At 46.9% G+C, this 14,997-nt stretch overlaps 1 protein-coding gene across 1 annotated transcript in view; it reads left to right on the forward strand.

The window, feature by feature from the left end:
• Positions 1-14,997, forward strand: part of LOC144492493 (chromodomain Y-like protein 2) — a 137,651-nt gene that overhangs the window by 512 nt on the left and 122,142 nt on the right. The gene's annotated exons all lie outside the window — the stretch shown is intronic.

Below are 14,997 nucleotides of genomic sequence, written 5' to 3' on the forward strand. Positions count from 1 at the left end.
GTTGGGGGCAGACAGATAGATGCAAGATTACAATGACCAGAGGCTGGAGAGGAGGGAAGGCAGGGAGGGGATAGAAGTCCAATTGGCGAGGTGGTGGGAGGAATGAGTGCAACATGAAGTGTGTACGCACTAATTTAATGACAGGACGGATCTGCACTTTTTTCTGTTCGCATCCTCAGTGCAGGAAGCTCAAGAGTGGATGGAGTTGGAAATCTCATTATCACTCTTTATTTTGCACCGTTCCCTCTCTCTCTCTCTCTCTGTACCTTTTAGCCCTGTGAGATCTACTTTATCTGTATTATATTTATGTGTTAGCCTTCCTCCTGCATTCTGCTGGCTGGAAGAATTGGATTCTTTTTTAACAACGCACCCGTAAGGTGGCTCCTTGTGTGTGTGTGTGTGGGGGGGGGGGGGGGGGTGACAGGTTGGATTTTAATCGATGCCCATTTTTTTTGTTTAATAAGTGTGTTGTAAAAGCACATTTAGCAGCTGGTAAGATGTGTTTTTGGCTGATGATGTCTCAGGAAAGTCCAGTTTTATAATGAATTGCTCGGAAGAGAGTAATGTGAATGTACTTCTCGCGGTTAGAGGATTTTAAGGTGCTGTGTGTAATTTTTTTATATATATACTGTGTTGCCTTATTAGTCATATAGGGCAAGTCATATACCTCCCAAGCATTGCAGTGTCACAAGTGTTGCATGATGCATGTGTAGTGTATATGGACGGGTTCATTCTTTTTGAGTTGAGTGGCTCTAGTGAACCAGATGTGAATTTTTTAAAGAAATCATACAGTGTTTTGGTAAGAGACAAGACTGGGGTCAGGGAGGCACTTGCATGATGATTACTTCCTGGGGTAATTTTGCAAGTGGTTTAAAAATAGCCACTTTGTACAAACTGGATAGCCAAACGTGTAAGGGGGTTGTCAGAATATCCCCCCCATCCTTGATTATCGAAGAGTTGCAGCTCATCGGATTGTATGGAGGCTTCCCCCCCCCCCCCCCCCGTGTGTGTGAGAGAGAGAGACGGGAAGGAGAGGGGGCGGTGTGACCGCCTCTTGTTGAGAAATGCAATGGAAATGTACTAGGTCCAGCCAGGCACCAATGCGAAGTTGACATGTGTTGGTGGACCTGCCGTGTGGGTTCAGGGCTGACTGCTCCAAGGCAATGGTAACGATGGCCAAGAGTTGTGGTTTCCCCCTCTCCTGAAACTGCCTCCAGTTGACTGGCACAGTTAGCTATTGGGGTTGGATGCATTGGGGATTGAATGTCGCTCTCTGTCCCTTGCGGGCGGCGCGGGGGGGAATAAGAAATCCCCATCATTATAAAGTGTGAACGATGGGTCTTCCAACTCAACGAGAGATTGCCCCCCCCAGTCTGATGGTGCTGGAGGACTCTGTTAAGATGCACACCCCGAGTTGAGTCGTTGAAACCGATTTGCGCATCATTATGTTACATGAGTTTGTAACTCCCAGTGCGAAAAGTTACATTGACATGTTGCCCTTGCACCGGAGTTGCACCGGGATGCTTTGGTGAGCTTCTGGCGGCTTCTGGCCGAGGGGTTTGGAGACTTTAGATGTCATTACATGTTTATAGTGTCACATCCCGTATCTCCTGCCAAATTTACCCACCCGACTGCAGAGTTTACACCTTGAGCAAAAAGTGCCTCCCTTTCACTGTGTGAACGTTGACACCAGCAGGTAGGTAGGTAGGTGGTCCATGGACTTCTTGGTGGAAGAGATGGATAGGGGAAAGACAAGACTTGCAAGGCCAGATCAGATGGTTGGATCTGGAGAGAGATTGGTGGTTGGACCACATACTTGTTGGAGCAAATTTGGGAGCAGGAACTGCATTGCATGCCCCGGTGTATTTGGCTCTCCTAAGAGACACAAGGGATGGATGATGCTGCAGAAATGGGAGGCACGGTGACACAGTGGTCCTGCCTCACAGCGCCAGGGACCCGGGTTCGATTCCCGGCTTGGGTCACTGTCTGTGTGGATTTTGCATGTTCTCCCACAATACACATCTTTTTAGCCTGTCTTGATGCTCTCTCCACTCCCATTGTTTTGTTTCTTAAAGACTGGATTAGTTGTAAGTATTCGCATTCCAACCATTATTCATGTAAATTGAGTCTGTGTCTTTATAAGTTCTGTTTGTGAACAGAATTCCCACTCACCTGAAGAAGGGGCTCAGAGCCTCGAAAGCTTGTGTGGCTTTTGCTACCAAATAAACCTGTTGGACTTTAACCTGGTGTTGTTAAACTTCTTACTCTGTTTCCTCCCACAGTCCAAAGATGTGTGAGTTAGGTAGATTGGCCATACTAAATTGACCATTAGTGTCAGGGGGACTAACTGGGGTAAATGCATGGGATTGTGGAGATAGGGCCTGGGTGGGATAGTGGTCGGTGCAAACTTGATGGGCCAAATGGCCTCCTTCTGCACTGTAGGGATTCAATGATTCTAACTGGAGGGCAAATTTGAACAGGAGCAAGAAAGCAGATGGGGGAGAAAAGTTGGTGGAAACAGAAATTAAATGCAAATAATAGGATTTTCAAAAAAAAAATCAGAATCACATGTTTTCATTAAATAAGCAGAGAATCATGCCTTTGTTTTGAAATAGCCAAAAATTTGACCAATTTTCAAATTGATTTTCACAACACTGTTGTATTATCAGTAATATATTGCCCCCAGTGTTTCACGAGGTTGAATTTTGTAACCAGTCTCTAGAGTTTGTGCAGTTTGAGAATGACTTTTCAATGCCAATAGTCTGTTTTTAAACAATGTCTTGTCAGCTGTACATGTAGACTGAAACTTGCAAGGGTCTGTGTTTCCTTTTAACAAAAACGTTCAGGTAAGAAGCTCAAGTCATTTGAAAAGCAGATTATATGCTCTGTAACAGGTTAAGCAATGGCTGTCTATTCCTCCTGTTTGAAAGTATTTGGACTCCAGTTCTGAACCTGGGTGCTAAGGTAGTGTATTCATAGATCCATGCGGTCGTGTATTCACTGGGTGTTATTCATTTGTGGGACATGGGTGTCGCTGGCTGGCCAGCACTTATTGCTCATCCCGAGTTGCCCTTGAACTGAGTGGCTTGCTAGGCCATTTTAGAGGGCAGTTGAGAGTCAGCCACATTGCTGTGAGTCTGGAGTCACATGTAGGTCAGACCAGGTAAGGACGGCAGATTTCCTTCCCTCGAGGACATTAGTGAACCAGGTGGGTTTTTTCCGACAATTGATAATGGTTTTGTGGCCATCAGTAGATTCTTAATTCCAAATATTATCAAAAAATTGAATTCAAATACCACTATCTGCCTTGGCGGGATTCGAACATTCGAACCCCAGAACATTAGCTGAGTTTGTTGATTAATAGTCCAGCGATAATACCACTAGGCCATCGCCTGCCTCTAAATGTATGAAATTCTGTATGGTGATGTAAACATGAACTTGACAGGCAGGAAGAGACCAGATGATCCATCAATAGATGATCCAACAATAGAAGAAACCCAGGGCCGAGTAGGGGAAAAGGTACTTTGGAAAATTCTTCTGCCACCTTTGCAACCAGTTGAAACCAGCTGAGGCCCAACTGCTTTCTTTTCAGGTTCATTCCTTCACTCTTGTCAAGGACAAAGAAAATTACAGCACAGGAACAGGCCCTTCGGCCCTCCAAGCCTGTGCCAACCATGCTGCCCGACTGAACTAAAACTCCCTACCCTTCTGGGGACCATATCCCTCTATTCCCATCCTATTCATGTATTTGTCCAGATGCCCCTTAAAACTCACTATCGTATCTGCTTCCACTACCTCCCCCGGTAGCGAGTTCCAGGCACCCACCACCCTCTGTGTAAAAAACAAACAGTGTAAAGAACTGGTCCAATTCTCCATTGAAGACAGGCAGAGAGTTGGCAGTGTATTCCAGAATCTCCGTGTACTTGGGGAAAGGAAAGGCGACCTAACATTCAGTCTATTCCTAGTCTTATACAGTTTACACTCATGTTCCTGTGGTCCTCCCCAGTCTGTTAAACTGCAGTGTGTATTGTGCCGGTCAGTTATCTCAGATTGTATTTGTTGATGTATTTTACGTATGATTGTGCTATTGGAAACCACAAGGGATCCATTGTTTTTGAGCAGTGTCAACATGTGGAATAATGCCACGATGGGTAGTGTGTGTTTTAATGGAGTAATTTTAGATGCAAATCTAGTTTGTGGTGGAATATTTCTTGTGGTAACTCACATGAAGGTCCTTCGCGCTGTGGGAGGAAACTGGAGCACTGGAAGAAACCCATGCAGACACGGGGAGAACGTGCAGAGAGTGACCCGAGCTGGGAATCGAATCCGGATCCCTGGCGTTGCGAGGCAGCAGTGCTAACCACTGTGCCACCGTGCCGCCCCTAGAACCTCAGCTTCGCAATGTTTCTGATGCCAGTGAAAATGGAGCTACTTTTTCTTCTAAATAAAGCTGTAAAGGTGGACTGACGTGTACTTGTGGGTTAATTATGTCTCTTGACTCAGGATTTTCTTTACAAAATTGTGATGTCCTTACTGAAAATACAACATGAATGGTGAGGGGAGGGGGGGGGGATCTCATTGAAGTTTACACAATACTGAAAGGTCTGGATGGAGTGGATGTGGAGAAGGAGAGACTAGGATCCAAGGGCACAGCCTCAGAGTAGAACCGAGATGAGGAGGAATTTCTTCAGCCAGATGGTGGTGAATCTGTGGAATTCATTGCCACAGAAGGCTGTGGAGGCCAAGTCTTTGAGTATATTTAAGACAGAGATAAATTGGTTCTTGATTGGTAAAGGGATCAAAGTTTATGGGGAAAAGGTGGGAGAGTGAGGTTGAGAAACATATCAGCCATGATCGAATGGCGGAGCAGACTCGATGGGCCCAATGGCCTAATTCTGCTCCTATATCTTATGGTTTTCCTTGAAGCCGCGTCACAGAAGGCAAAGATTTTTCCCATTGCTTTTACATGCAGTAGATCATGCAAAGAGATGGTTCCATAATCAAGATCCGGTCTTTAAAAATACGTAAGCAGGTTGTTAGCCTGAACAGGATACGGTGGCTGTATTTCTTCTTTGCTATTAAGTCATGTTTAACGAAGTGTGGTCGAACACTTTTTTCCTTGTGCAGGGTGCATACCTCATTATACTTTTGACCACAGCACGTGAATGGAATTTGGCTAAGAAATTGATTATGATAAGAGGCCAAAAGCAAGGATAACTGTAAATATGATTAACTCAAAGGCTTTTAAGTGCGGATATTTAATTGGCCAACAGTTTCTAATTGTCTTTATCTTCCATACAAACTGTAGACACAATGCATTGTTCAGTGGTATTGCCTTTGTCCTGATATCTTTGGACCTATTACGTCATTTCATTGTGTCAATGATTTCTTGTTAATAGCACAAAGTCTGAAATAGCGGTCTGGAAATGAGTGCTACTGACATACCTTTTGATAGGTTGTTTATAGTATGCATCAAGTCTGGTTGCTGTTTAGTTCTGGAACTTAATACTATAATTAAGTTGATTTGCTGATCTGAATAAAATCTTACGCATGAAAATAACTAAAATTTGACTGCTCATACTTCTCCACTCCATTCTTGAAATTTACATCAATGAACGCCACAAAGTGTTGCTGCTAAATTTGGAACATCCTCAAACAATTCATATCAACTCCACAGGACACAGCAATTACAATCTCAAAACCAGACGGACAGCCACTGTAATGAAGATAATTTCCTCCAGGAATTGGATTTGTTGACGTTTGATCTAATGGAACAGCCGAAAGACTTTGCACCGGGCAAACTCTTTGGCCTGGTGAATACTTCCATAACCCCGGCTCAGCCAGTGGAGCATAGCTCTGCGTTTAGACCTCACGAAGGACAAAATGCCACAAGACGTTGTTGGCTTGACGTTGTGCAAGATGGAGAAGAGATGTGCAAAAACCGCCTCGCTGGCGTTGGTGAATATTCTGGATTGATGTTTGGGAGTGCAGTCACAGTGACTCTATGATCCTGGCTTAAACCAGTCCTGCTTTAGTTAAGTTTTGTGCTCGGGCTGTTCAGGTCTTTAATGTCTTTCTCAAGTCTTGGCTAGAACACATCCTGCAGGGCTGGAGTAACTTCAGCCAATCCACCGCTCTGTTTGACTTTGTCATGTTGTTATGAAATGGGGAAAATAAAGATTAAAAAACAAAGTAAAAGTGGGGAGTTGATTGGAGGCAGACGGCTGGAGAAATGATGAGAGGTGAATTAGCCTATCAGTGGAAAGCAACTATTTTTCAAATGTGACCAGAGAAACAATGGGGCTATAGAAGTGGTATCTTCAAAGTGTGAAGATAAGGAAATTGACATTACCTACCAAAAGCCGACTCCACAGAGGGATAAAATCAAAGGGAAAAAATGTTAGAACTGTAGAACACTAAGAAGAAAAGGGGGAGAGACAGCTAACATCAGAACTGCAGCAAGTTGCAGCCACAATCTTCCGAGAGAAGCAGCCATTTTCCACCTTTGTTGAACCGGAAGATTATTTCCCAGATGTAGCCACCTTAACCTGTATGTGGTAATTATTTGCTGGATTTAGTTCATAGAGTTACTTAATATCGGATGGTGTTTAGAAAAAGGGGTGTAGTTCAGGTAAAACGTAGGTAGCTTTGAGGACTTTTTATGAAAAACTATGTGTGTATAACCATCAGTGTCCTTAAGTGTCGTAGAGCATTAGAGTTCCATCTTGTCATGAGTGTTTCTGATTTTAGAACATAGAACATAGAAAAAATACAGCACAAACAGGCCCTTCGGCCCACAAGTAGCGCCGGTCATGTCCCTACCTACCTAGGCTTATATATAGGCTTACCTATAACCCTCAATCCTATTAAGTTCCATGTACTCATCCAGAAGTCTCTTAAAAGACCCTATTGAGTTTGCCTCCACCACCACTGACGGCAGCCGATTTCACTCACCCACCACCCTCTGAGTGAAAAACTTACCCCTGACATCTCCTCTGTACCTACTCCCCAGCACCTTAAACCTGTGTCCTCTCGTAGCAGCCATTTCAGCCCTGGTAAAAAGCCTCCGAGAATCCACCCGATCCATACCTCTCAACATCTTGTACACCTCTATCAGGTCACCTCTCATCCTTCGTCTCTCCAAGGAGAAAAGACCGAGCTCCCTCAACCTATCCTCATAAGGCATGCCAACCAATCCAGGCAACATCCTTGTAAATCTTCTCTGCACCCTTTCAATAATTTCCACATCCCTCCTGTAATGAGGCGACCAGAACTGAGCACTGTACTCTAAGTGGGGTCTGACGAGGGTCTTATAAAGCTGCATCATTATCTCCCAACTCCTAAACTCAATCCCGCGATTGATGAAGGCCAGCACACCATAAATGGGTGTTTTTCCGGTTGGAGGAAGGTAACTAGTGGCGTGCCGCAGGGATCGGTACTCGGGCCACAACTGTTTACCAGTTATATAGATGATCTGGAGGAGGGGACGGAGTGTAGGGTAACGAAGTTTGCAGACGACACAAAGATAAGTGGAAAAGTGAATCGTGTGGAGGACGGAGAAGATCTGCAGAGAGATTTGGACAGGCTGAGTGAGTGGGCGAGGATATGGCAAATGGAGTATAACGTTGATAAATGCGAGGTTATACACTTTGGAGGAAATAATAACAAATGGGATTACTATCTCAATGGAAACAAATTAAAACATGCTACCGTGCAAAGGGACCTGGGGGTCCTTGTGCATGAAACGCAAAAGCCCAGTCTGCAGGTACAACAGGTGATCAAGAAGGCAAATGGGATGTTGGCCTGTATTGCGAGGGGGATAGAATATAAAAGCAGGGATGTCTTGATGCACCTGTACAGGGCATTGGTGAGGCCGCAGCTGGAATACTGTGTGCAGTATTGGTCCCCTTATATGAGGAAGGATATATTGGCATTGGAGGGAGTGCAGAGAAGGTTCACCAGGTTGATACCGGAGATGAGGGGTTTGGATTATGAGGAGAGGCTGAGGAGATTGGGTTTGTACTCGTTGGAGTTTAGAAGGATGAGGGGGGATCTTATGGAGACTTATAAGATAATGCGGGGGCTGGATAGGGTGGAGGCGGAGAGATTCTTTCCACTTAGTAAGGAAGTTAAAACTAGAGGACACAGCCTCAAAATAAAGGGGGGTCGGTTTAAGACAGAGTTGAGGAGGAACTTCTTCTCCCAGAGGGTGGTGAATCTCTGGAATTCTCTGCCCACTGAGGTGGTGGAGGCTACCTCGCTGAATATGTTTAAAGCGCGGATGGATGGATTCCTGATCGGTAAGGGAATTAAGGGTTATGGGGATCAGGCGGGTAAGTGGTACTGATCCACGTCAGATCAGCCATGATCTTATTGAATGGCGGGGCAGGCTCGAGGGGCTAGATGGCCTACTCCTGCTCCTATTTCTTATGTTCTTATGTTCTTATGTTCATACGCCTTCTTAACCACCTCCTCTACCTGCGAGGCCGATTTAAGAGTCCTATGGACCCGGACCCCAAGGTCCTTCTGATCCTCTACACTGCTAAGAGTCTTTCCCTTTATATTGTACTCCTTCATCCCATTTGACCTGCCAAAATGGACCACTAAATACTTATCTGGGTTGAAGTCCATCTGCCACTTCTCCGCCCAGTCTTGCATCCTATCTATGTCATGCTGCAGCTTCTGACATCCCTCCAAACTTTCCACAACACCACCAACCTTCGTGTCGTCGGCAAACTTACCAACCCATCCCTCCACTTCCTCATCCAGGTCATGTATGAAAATGACAAACAGCAAGGGTCCCAGAACAGATCCCTGGGGCACTCCACTGGTGACCGACCTCCATTCAGAAAAAGACCCATCTATAACCACTCTGCCTTCTGCAGGCAAGCCAGTTCTGGATCCACAAGGCAACAGCCCCTTGGATCCCATGCCCTCTCACTTTCTCGAGAAGTCTTGCATGGGGGACCTTATCGAACGCCTTGCTGAAGTCCATGTAAACCACATCTACCGCTTTTCCTTCGTCAATGTGTTTAGTCACGTTTTCAAAGAACTCCACCAGGCTCGTAAGGCACGATTTGCCTTTGACAAAGCCATGCTGACTACTTTTGAGCATACTAAACTTCTCTAAATGTTCATTAATCCTGTCCCTCAGGATCTTCTCCATCAACTTACCAACCACTGAGGTTAGACTCACCGGTTGGTAATTTCCTGGGCTATCCCTATTCCCTTTCTTGAACATAGGAACCACATCCGCAATCCTCCAATCCTCCGGAACCTCTCCCGTCTCCATCGACGACGCAAAGATCATCGCCAGAGGCTCTGCAATCTCTTCCCTCGCCTTCCACAGTAACCAGGGGTACATCCCATCCGGTCCCGGCGACTTATCTATCTTGATGCTATTCAAAATTTCCAACACATCCTCTTTCTTGATGTCCACATACTCAATCTTTTCAGTCCACCTCAATCCTGTAGTACAACCACCCAGGTCTTTTTCCACCGTGAATACCGAGGTAAAATATTCATTAAGCACCTCTGCTATTTCTTCCGGTTCTGTCCAGACTTTCTCACCTTCACATTTTATAGGTCCTATTCCTTCACATCTCATCCTTTTACTCTTCACATATTTATAGAATATTTTTAAGTTAATAAATATTCTTTTTTAATTGTTAGAAAGGGTGCAGAAGAAATTTATCAGGATGCTGCTGGTTTGGAGGATATGGACTATGAAAAAAGGTTGAACAAACTTGGATTGTTTTCATTGGAGCATTGGAGGATGAGGAGGACCTGATAGAGGTTTACAAGATTATGACAGGCTTGGATTGAGTGGATAGTCAGAGTCCTTTTCCCAGGGTTGAAGGATCAATTACTCAGGGGCATAGGTTGAAAGTGAGAGGGGGAAAATTTAAAAGAGATGTAAGGGGCAAGTTTTTCCACAAAGAGGGTGATGAATGCCTGGAACCCGCTGCCTGAGGAGGTGGTGGAAGCAGATTCTATAACAACATTCAAGAGGCATCTGGATAGATACATGAATAGGCAGGGAATAAGAGGGATATGGACCACGTAGAGGCAAGAAAATATTAGGTTAGAGAGGCATCTGTGTCGGCACAGACTTGGTGGGACGAAGGGCTTGTTCCTGTACTGTACTGTTCTTTGTTCTAAATCGCCCAACTCCTCACAGAAGAAATTAGGAATGCAGGAGAAAGAAAATGACATCGAGATGAAAATCTTGAACTTGAAACGCAGAAGTTAGCAACGGCCGTGAGGGGAAAGGAAAGAGAAAGAATTTCACCTTCACGAGGGCAGTAGGAAAAGAGAGATCAGAGCAGGTGGAGACCTGAACAGGTAGATACAAACCTAATGGGGAGATGTTTAGATTTGTGCAGGCACTTCCAAAATTTGACGAGGATGCGTTGAGACATTTTTAAACAACCTTGAGAAAACAGCCAGACAGATGAAATGGTCGCAAGGTTTTATGGAGTAAACTTGTAGGTGGGGCTAGTATCAAGGGAAAGGTCTGGGAGTACTACACAATGAAGCAAGCTGTATTGAGTGCTTATGAGTTAGCACTGGAGGATCACAGACAAAACTTTCATAATTAAAAAAACGGCCTGGACAGACTTGTATTGAATTTGGAAGGGTTAAACCAAGTAATTTTGATAGGTGGGTGAGAGCATGAAAAATAGAAGAAACGTGAGGCCCTTAAGAGAAGTCATTCTGTTGGAAAAATTCAAAAGAGTCATTACCTGCAGTGGTAAGAACTCATACGGCGGAAAATTTTTTAAAAACTGCCAGCCAAGCCGCAGAGCTTGCTGATGATTATAAGTTGGTTCAAAGGTTAAAACCTTTTATTCGACACATTTTTTAATCTGAGAAAGATAGAAAATGGGAAGGTGCGAGAAAAAAACAGCCAAGCAAGAGAGGGAGTGGTTGAAAATCCCAAGGAAACTTCACCTCAAAATTGAAAAAAGGTGATGAGGGAACGCGAAAAATGAAGAAAGTTGGATGCTTTCATTGTAATAAACTTGTCCACACCAAATCATTATGCTGGGGACGGAAAGCCAGGTGGAGTTATAAATCTTAAGAAAAGAACCATTAAATCCAAAACTGGAGAATAAGAGAGGCCAATAGGGTTTATACACAGAGAAGTCCAAGCAATAGGGGTGTAAATGTGTGCACCAATTGTATAGGCGCAGAGTAAACAAGATGGGGGTGATGTATTTAGGAATTTTCATATGAAGGCAAAATCTTTTCATGTGGGAGAAATGGCATGGGAAAGTGATGCGCGTCAATAAGCACATGGAACCAAGGCTTCGGTATTGAAGGCTTTAATAAAGTAACAATGGAACTACTAACACGAATACACCAGTTCAGACTGAAGGGGTCCTGCCGGAGCAGGGGGTCTTATACCTCGCCACCGGAGGCGGGACCCCACTGGAATGTGCCATGATAACTCTTATAACAGGTAAACACCCTAACCCAACAACATAGTACAACCCCCACAGTAACAACACCCTAGCCCAACAGTAACATAGTAACAAACCCCAGTGGTGAACCAACGATGGTTCACCACATTCACCCCTCCTTTAAGAACAAAAGGTGGCGGGGTGGACGAAAAACAGGTCATATAAACAGACAATAACAGAAAAATCACAGGATTCACAAGTCCAGACGGTCTGGAGGACCGCACCGACGCTGCGATCTCCTCAACACCGGTTGCGAAACCGGAGCAGGTGCCGATCTCCTCAACACCGGTTGCGAAACCGGAGCAGGTGCTTGTGGTGGCGCTCTTTCCAAAGCAACGTCTGGCTGTCCCCTCAAGGACTCCCGGGCCGGCCGGCCCTGGTGAGGCGATGGTGCAGGGGATCCTGGAACGTTTGGTGGTAGTGGTGGTGGTGATGATGATGGTGGCGCCGATCTCCGAGTCTCAGGCAAGCTGTACATGGGAGTAAAAGTGTTATGCACTGGTCCCGGTGCTGACCGCGCCACGTCTGGGGAAGTAATGAGGAGTAGTGGATTCGTGACTGGGGGAATAGGAGCGACAGGAGTTGCTACGTCCCCTGCGGGCGCCAGGTCTCTAATGGAGACAGTGTCCTCTCGCCCGTCAGGATATGCCACATAGGCATACTGAGGGTTGGCGTGGAGGAGTTGGACCGGTTCGACCAAGGGGTCGGACTTGCGAGCCCTCACATGGCGCCGCAGAAGGACGGGTCCTGGGTACGTCAACCAGGCTGGCAATGAGGTCCCCGAGGACGACTTCCGAGGGAATGAGAACATCCTCTCGTGGGGAGTAGCATTGGTTGCCGTACACAGGAGGGAGCGGATAGAATGGAGCGCATTTGGAAGGACCTCCTGCCAACGGGAGACTGGAAGGCCCCTGGATTTCAGTGCCAGTAGGACAGCCTTCCAGACTGTAACATTCTCCCTTTCCACCTGTCCGTTACCCCTAGGGTTGTAGCTTGTGGTTCTACGAGAGGCAATCCCGAATGAGAGCAGGAATTGCCTCAAGTCGTTGCTCATGAACGACGAGCCCCTGTCGCTATGAATGTAGCAGGGGTACCCGAACAGGGTAAAAAGTTCACTGAAAACCTTAATGACGGTGGCAGTTGACGTGTCCGCACAGGGGAAAACAAACGGAAACCGGGAATACTCGTCTATTATGTTGAGAAAATAGACATTCCGGTCCGTTGAGGGAAGGGGGCCCTTAAAATCCACACTCAGCCTCTCAAAAGGGCGAGTGGCCTTGACCAATTGTGCCCGGTCTGGTCGATAAAAGTGTGGTTTGCATTCTGCGCAAATCCGACAGCTTCTAGTCACTGACCTGACATCCTCCACCAAGTAAGGCAGGTTGCGGGCTTTGATGAAGTGGTAGAGTCTGGTGACTCCAGGATGACACAGATCATTGTGGAGAGCCTTCAAGCGGTCCTCCTGCATGATGGCGCATGTTCCGCGCGAGAGGGCATCCGAGGGCTCATTGAGCTTCCCTGGACGATACATAATATCGTAATTATAGGTGGAGAGCTCAATTCTCCATCGCAAGATCTTATCGTTCTTGATCTTGCCCCTCTGCGTGTTACTGAACATAAACGCCACGGATCGTTGATCCGTGATCAGGGTGAACCGCTTACCTGCCAGGTAATGGCGCCAGTGTCTGACTGCCTCCACAATGGCCTGAGCCTCCTTTTCCACCGCTGAATGCCGAATTTCTGGGCCTTGAAGGGTGCGGGAAAAGAACGCGACGGGCCTGCCTGCCTGGTTTAGTGTGGCGGCTAGGGCGAAGTCAGATGCATCATTCTCCACCTGGAAAGGGATGGATTCATCCACCGCGTGCATCGTGGCTTTCGAGATGTCGCTCTTCAAAACCTTGAAGGCCAATTGGGCCTCCGGCGTAAGTGGAAAGGTCGTGGACTTAATGAGCGGACAAGCTTTGTCCGCGTAGTTGGGGACCCACTGTGCATAATATGAAAAAAACCCGAGGCATCTCCTCAGTGCTTTCGTGCTATCGGGCAAGGGAAGTTCAGTGAGTGGGCGCATACGGTCTGGATCAGGGCCAATGACCCCGTTTTCCACCACGTATCCGAGGATGGCTAACCTACGCGTACGGAATACGCACTTCTCCCTGTTATAGGTCAGATTCAGGCGAGATGCAGTGCGCAGAAAGTGTTGGAGATTCGTGTCGTGGTCCTGCTGGTCATGGCCGCAGATGGTGACGTTATCCAGGTACGGGAAGGTAGCCCTCAACCCGTTCTGGTCCACCATTCGGTCCATAGCACGCTGGAAGACCGAGACCCCATTGGTGACACCAAATGGGACCCTGAGGAATTGGTATAGACGACCATCCGCCTCAAAAGCCGTATATTGTCGGTCCTCTGGGCGGATGGGGAGTTGATGGTAGGCGGACTTAAGGTCTATGGTAGAAAACACTCGGTACTGCGCAATCTGATTGACCATATCAGAAATGCGCGGGAGAGGATACGCATCCAGCTGCGTGTATCTATTAATGGTCTGACTATAGTCGATGACCATCCGAGGTTTGTTCCCGCTTTTGACTACCACGACCTGCGCTCTCCACGGACTAGCACTGGCCTGTATGATCCCTTCCTTGAGGATCCGCTGAACCTCAGATCTAATAAAGATCCGGTCCTCAGCGCTGTAACGCCTACTTTTAGTAGCGATGGGCTTGCAGCCAGGTACCAGATTTTTAAAAAGGGATGGTGTCGTGATCTTCAGGGTGGATAAATTGCACGCGGGGCGCTTTGGGCAATTTGGAGGCTGCGGCTGATTCCCTACTGCCAGTGAAGGGAGTGGCCCACCGTACTGTAGGATCACACTCTTCATGTGGACCATAAAGTTTAGTCCGAGGAGAATTGGCGCGCAAAGGTGAGGTAGCACAAGGAGCCTGTATTGCTCGTAAATTGTGCCCTGTACCTCAAGAGTTACCATACATCGTCCTTGGATCGGTACAGACCGGGACCGTGATGCCATGGAAATTGTCTGTTTGGCAGGGAGAATCCGGAGTCCACACCTTTTAGCAGTTTCAGGGTGTATGAAACTTTCGGTGCTTCCACTGTCAAACAGACAATTCACAGTTCTGCCACTAACCTTTACCTCCATCATAGAATGTTCCAGTCTGTAATGCCTGGTCTGATCCAGGGAGATCGACGCCACCGTTGGCCCCTGGGCGTCACTGCATGCTGCCGATGTGGATGCTGAGGACCCCTGCTGGTCGCTCCTAGTCGTCGTGGACCATGATGGCCGCCCCCATGAATCGCACGTGGGCGAGGGCGCCAAGCGCAGCGACTCCTGGTGGTCTTCCTCCTCCTCTGTCTGCCACGATGGCGCCGTCCTGAGATCGCACGTGGTCGGACCTCGTGGGTACTGCGACGCCGAAAGAGATGGTCTCCGTTCTGGAGGGTTACAAGCTGCACTGCCGTTTTTAGGTTTGGACCTGCAGACTTTGCCGTAGTGGCCTTTTTTACCGCACTGGCTGCAGATTGC

This window comes from Mustelus asterias, chromosome 4 (assembly GCF_964213995.1).
Source record: "Mustelus asterias chromosome 4, sMusAst1.hap1.1, whole genome shotgun sequence".
NCBI classification, from domain to species: Eukaryota; Metazoa; Chordata; class Chondrichthyes; order Carcharhiniformes; family Triakidae; genus Mustelus; species Mustelus asterias.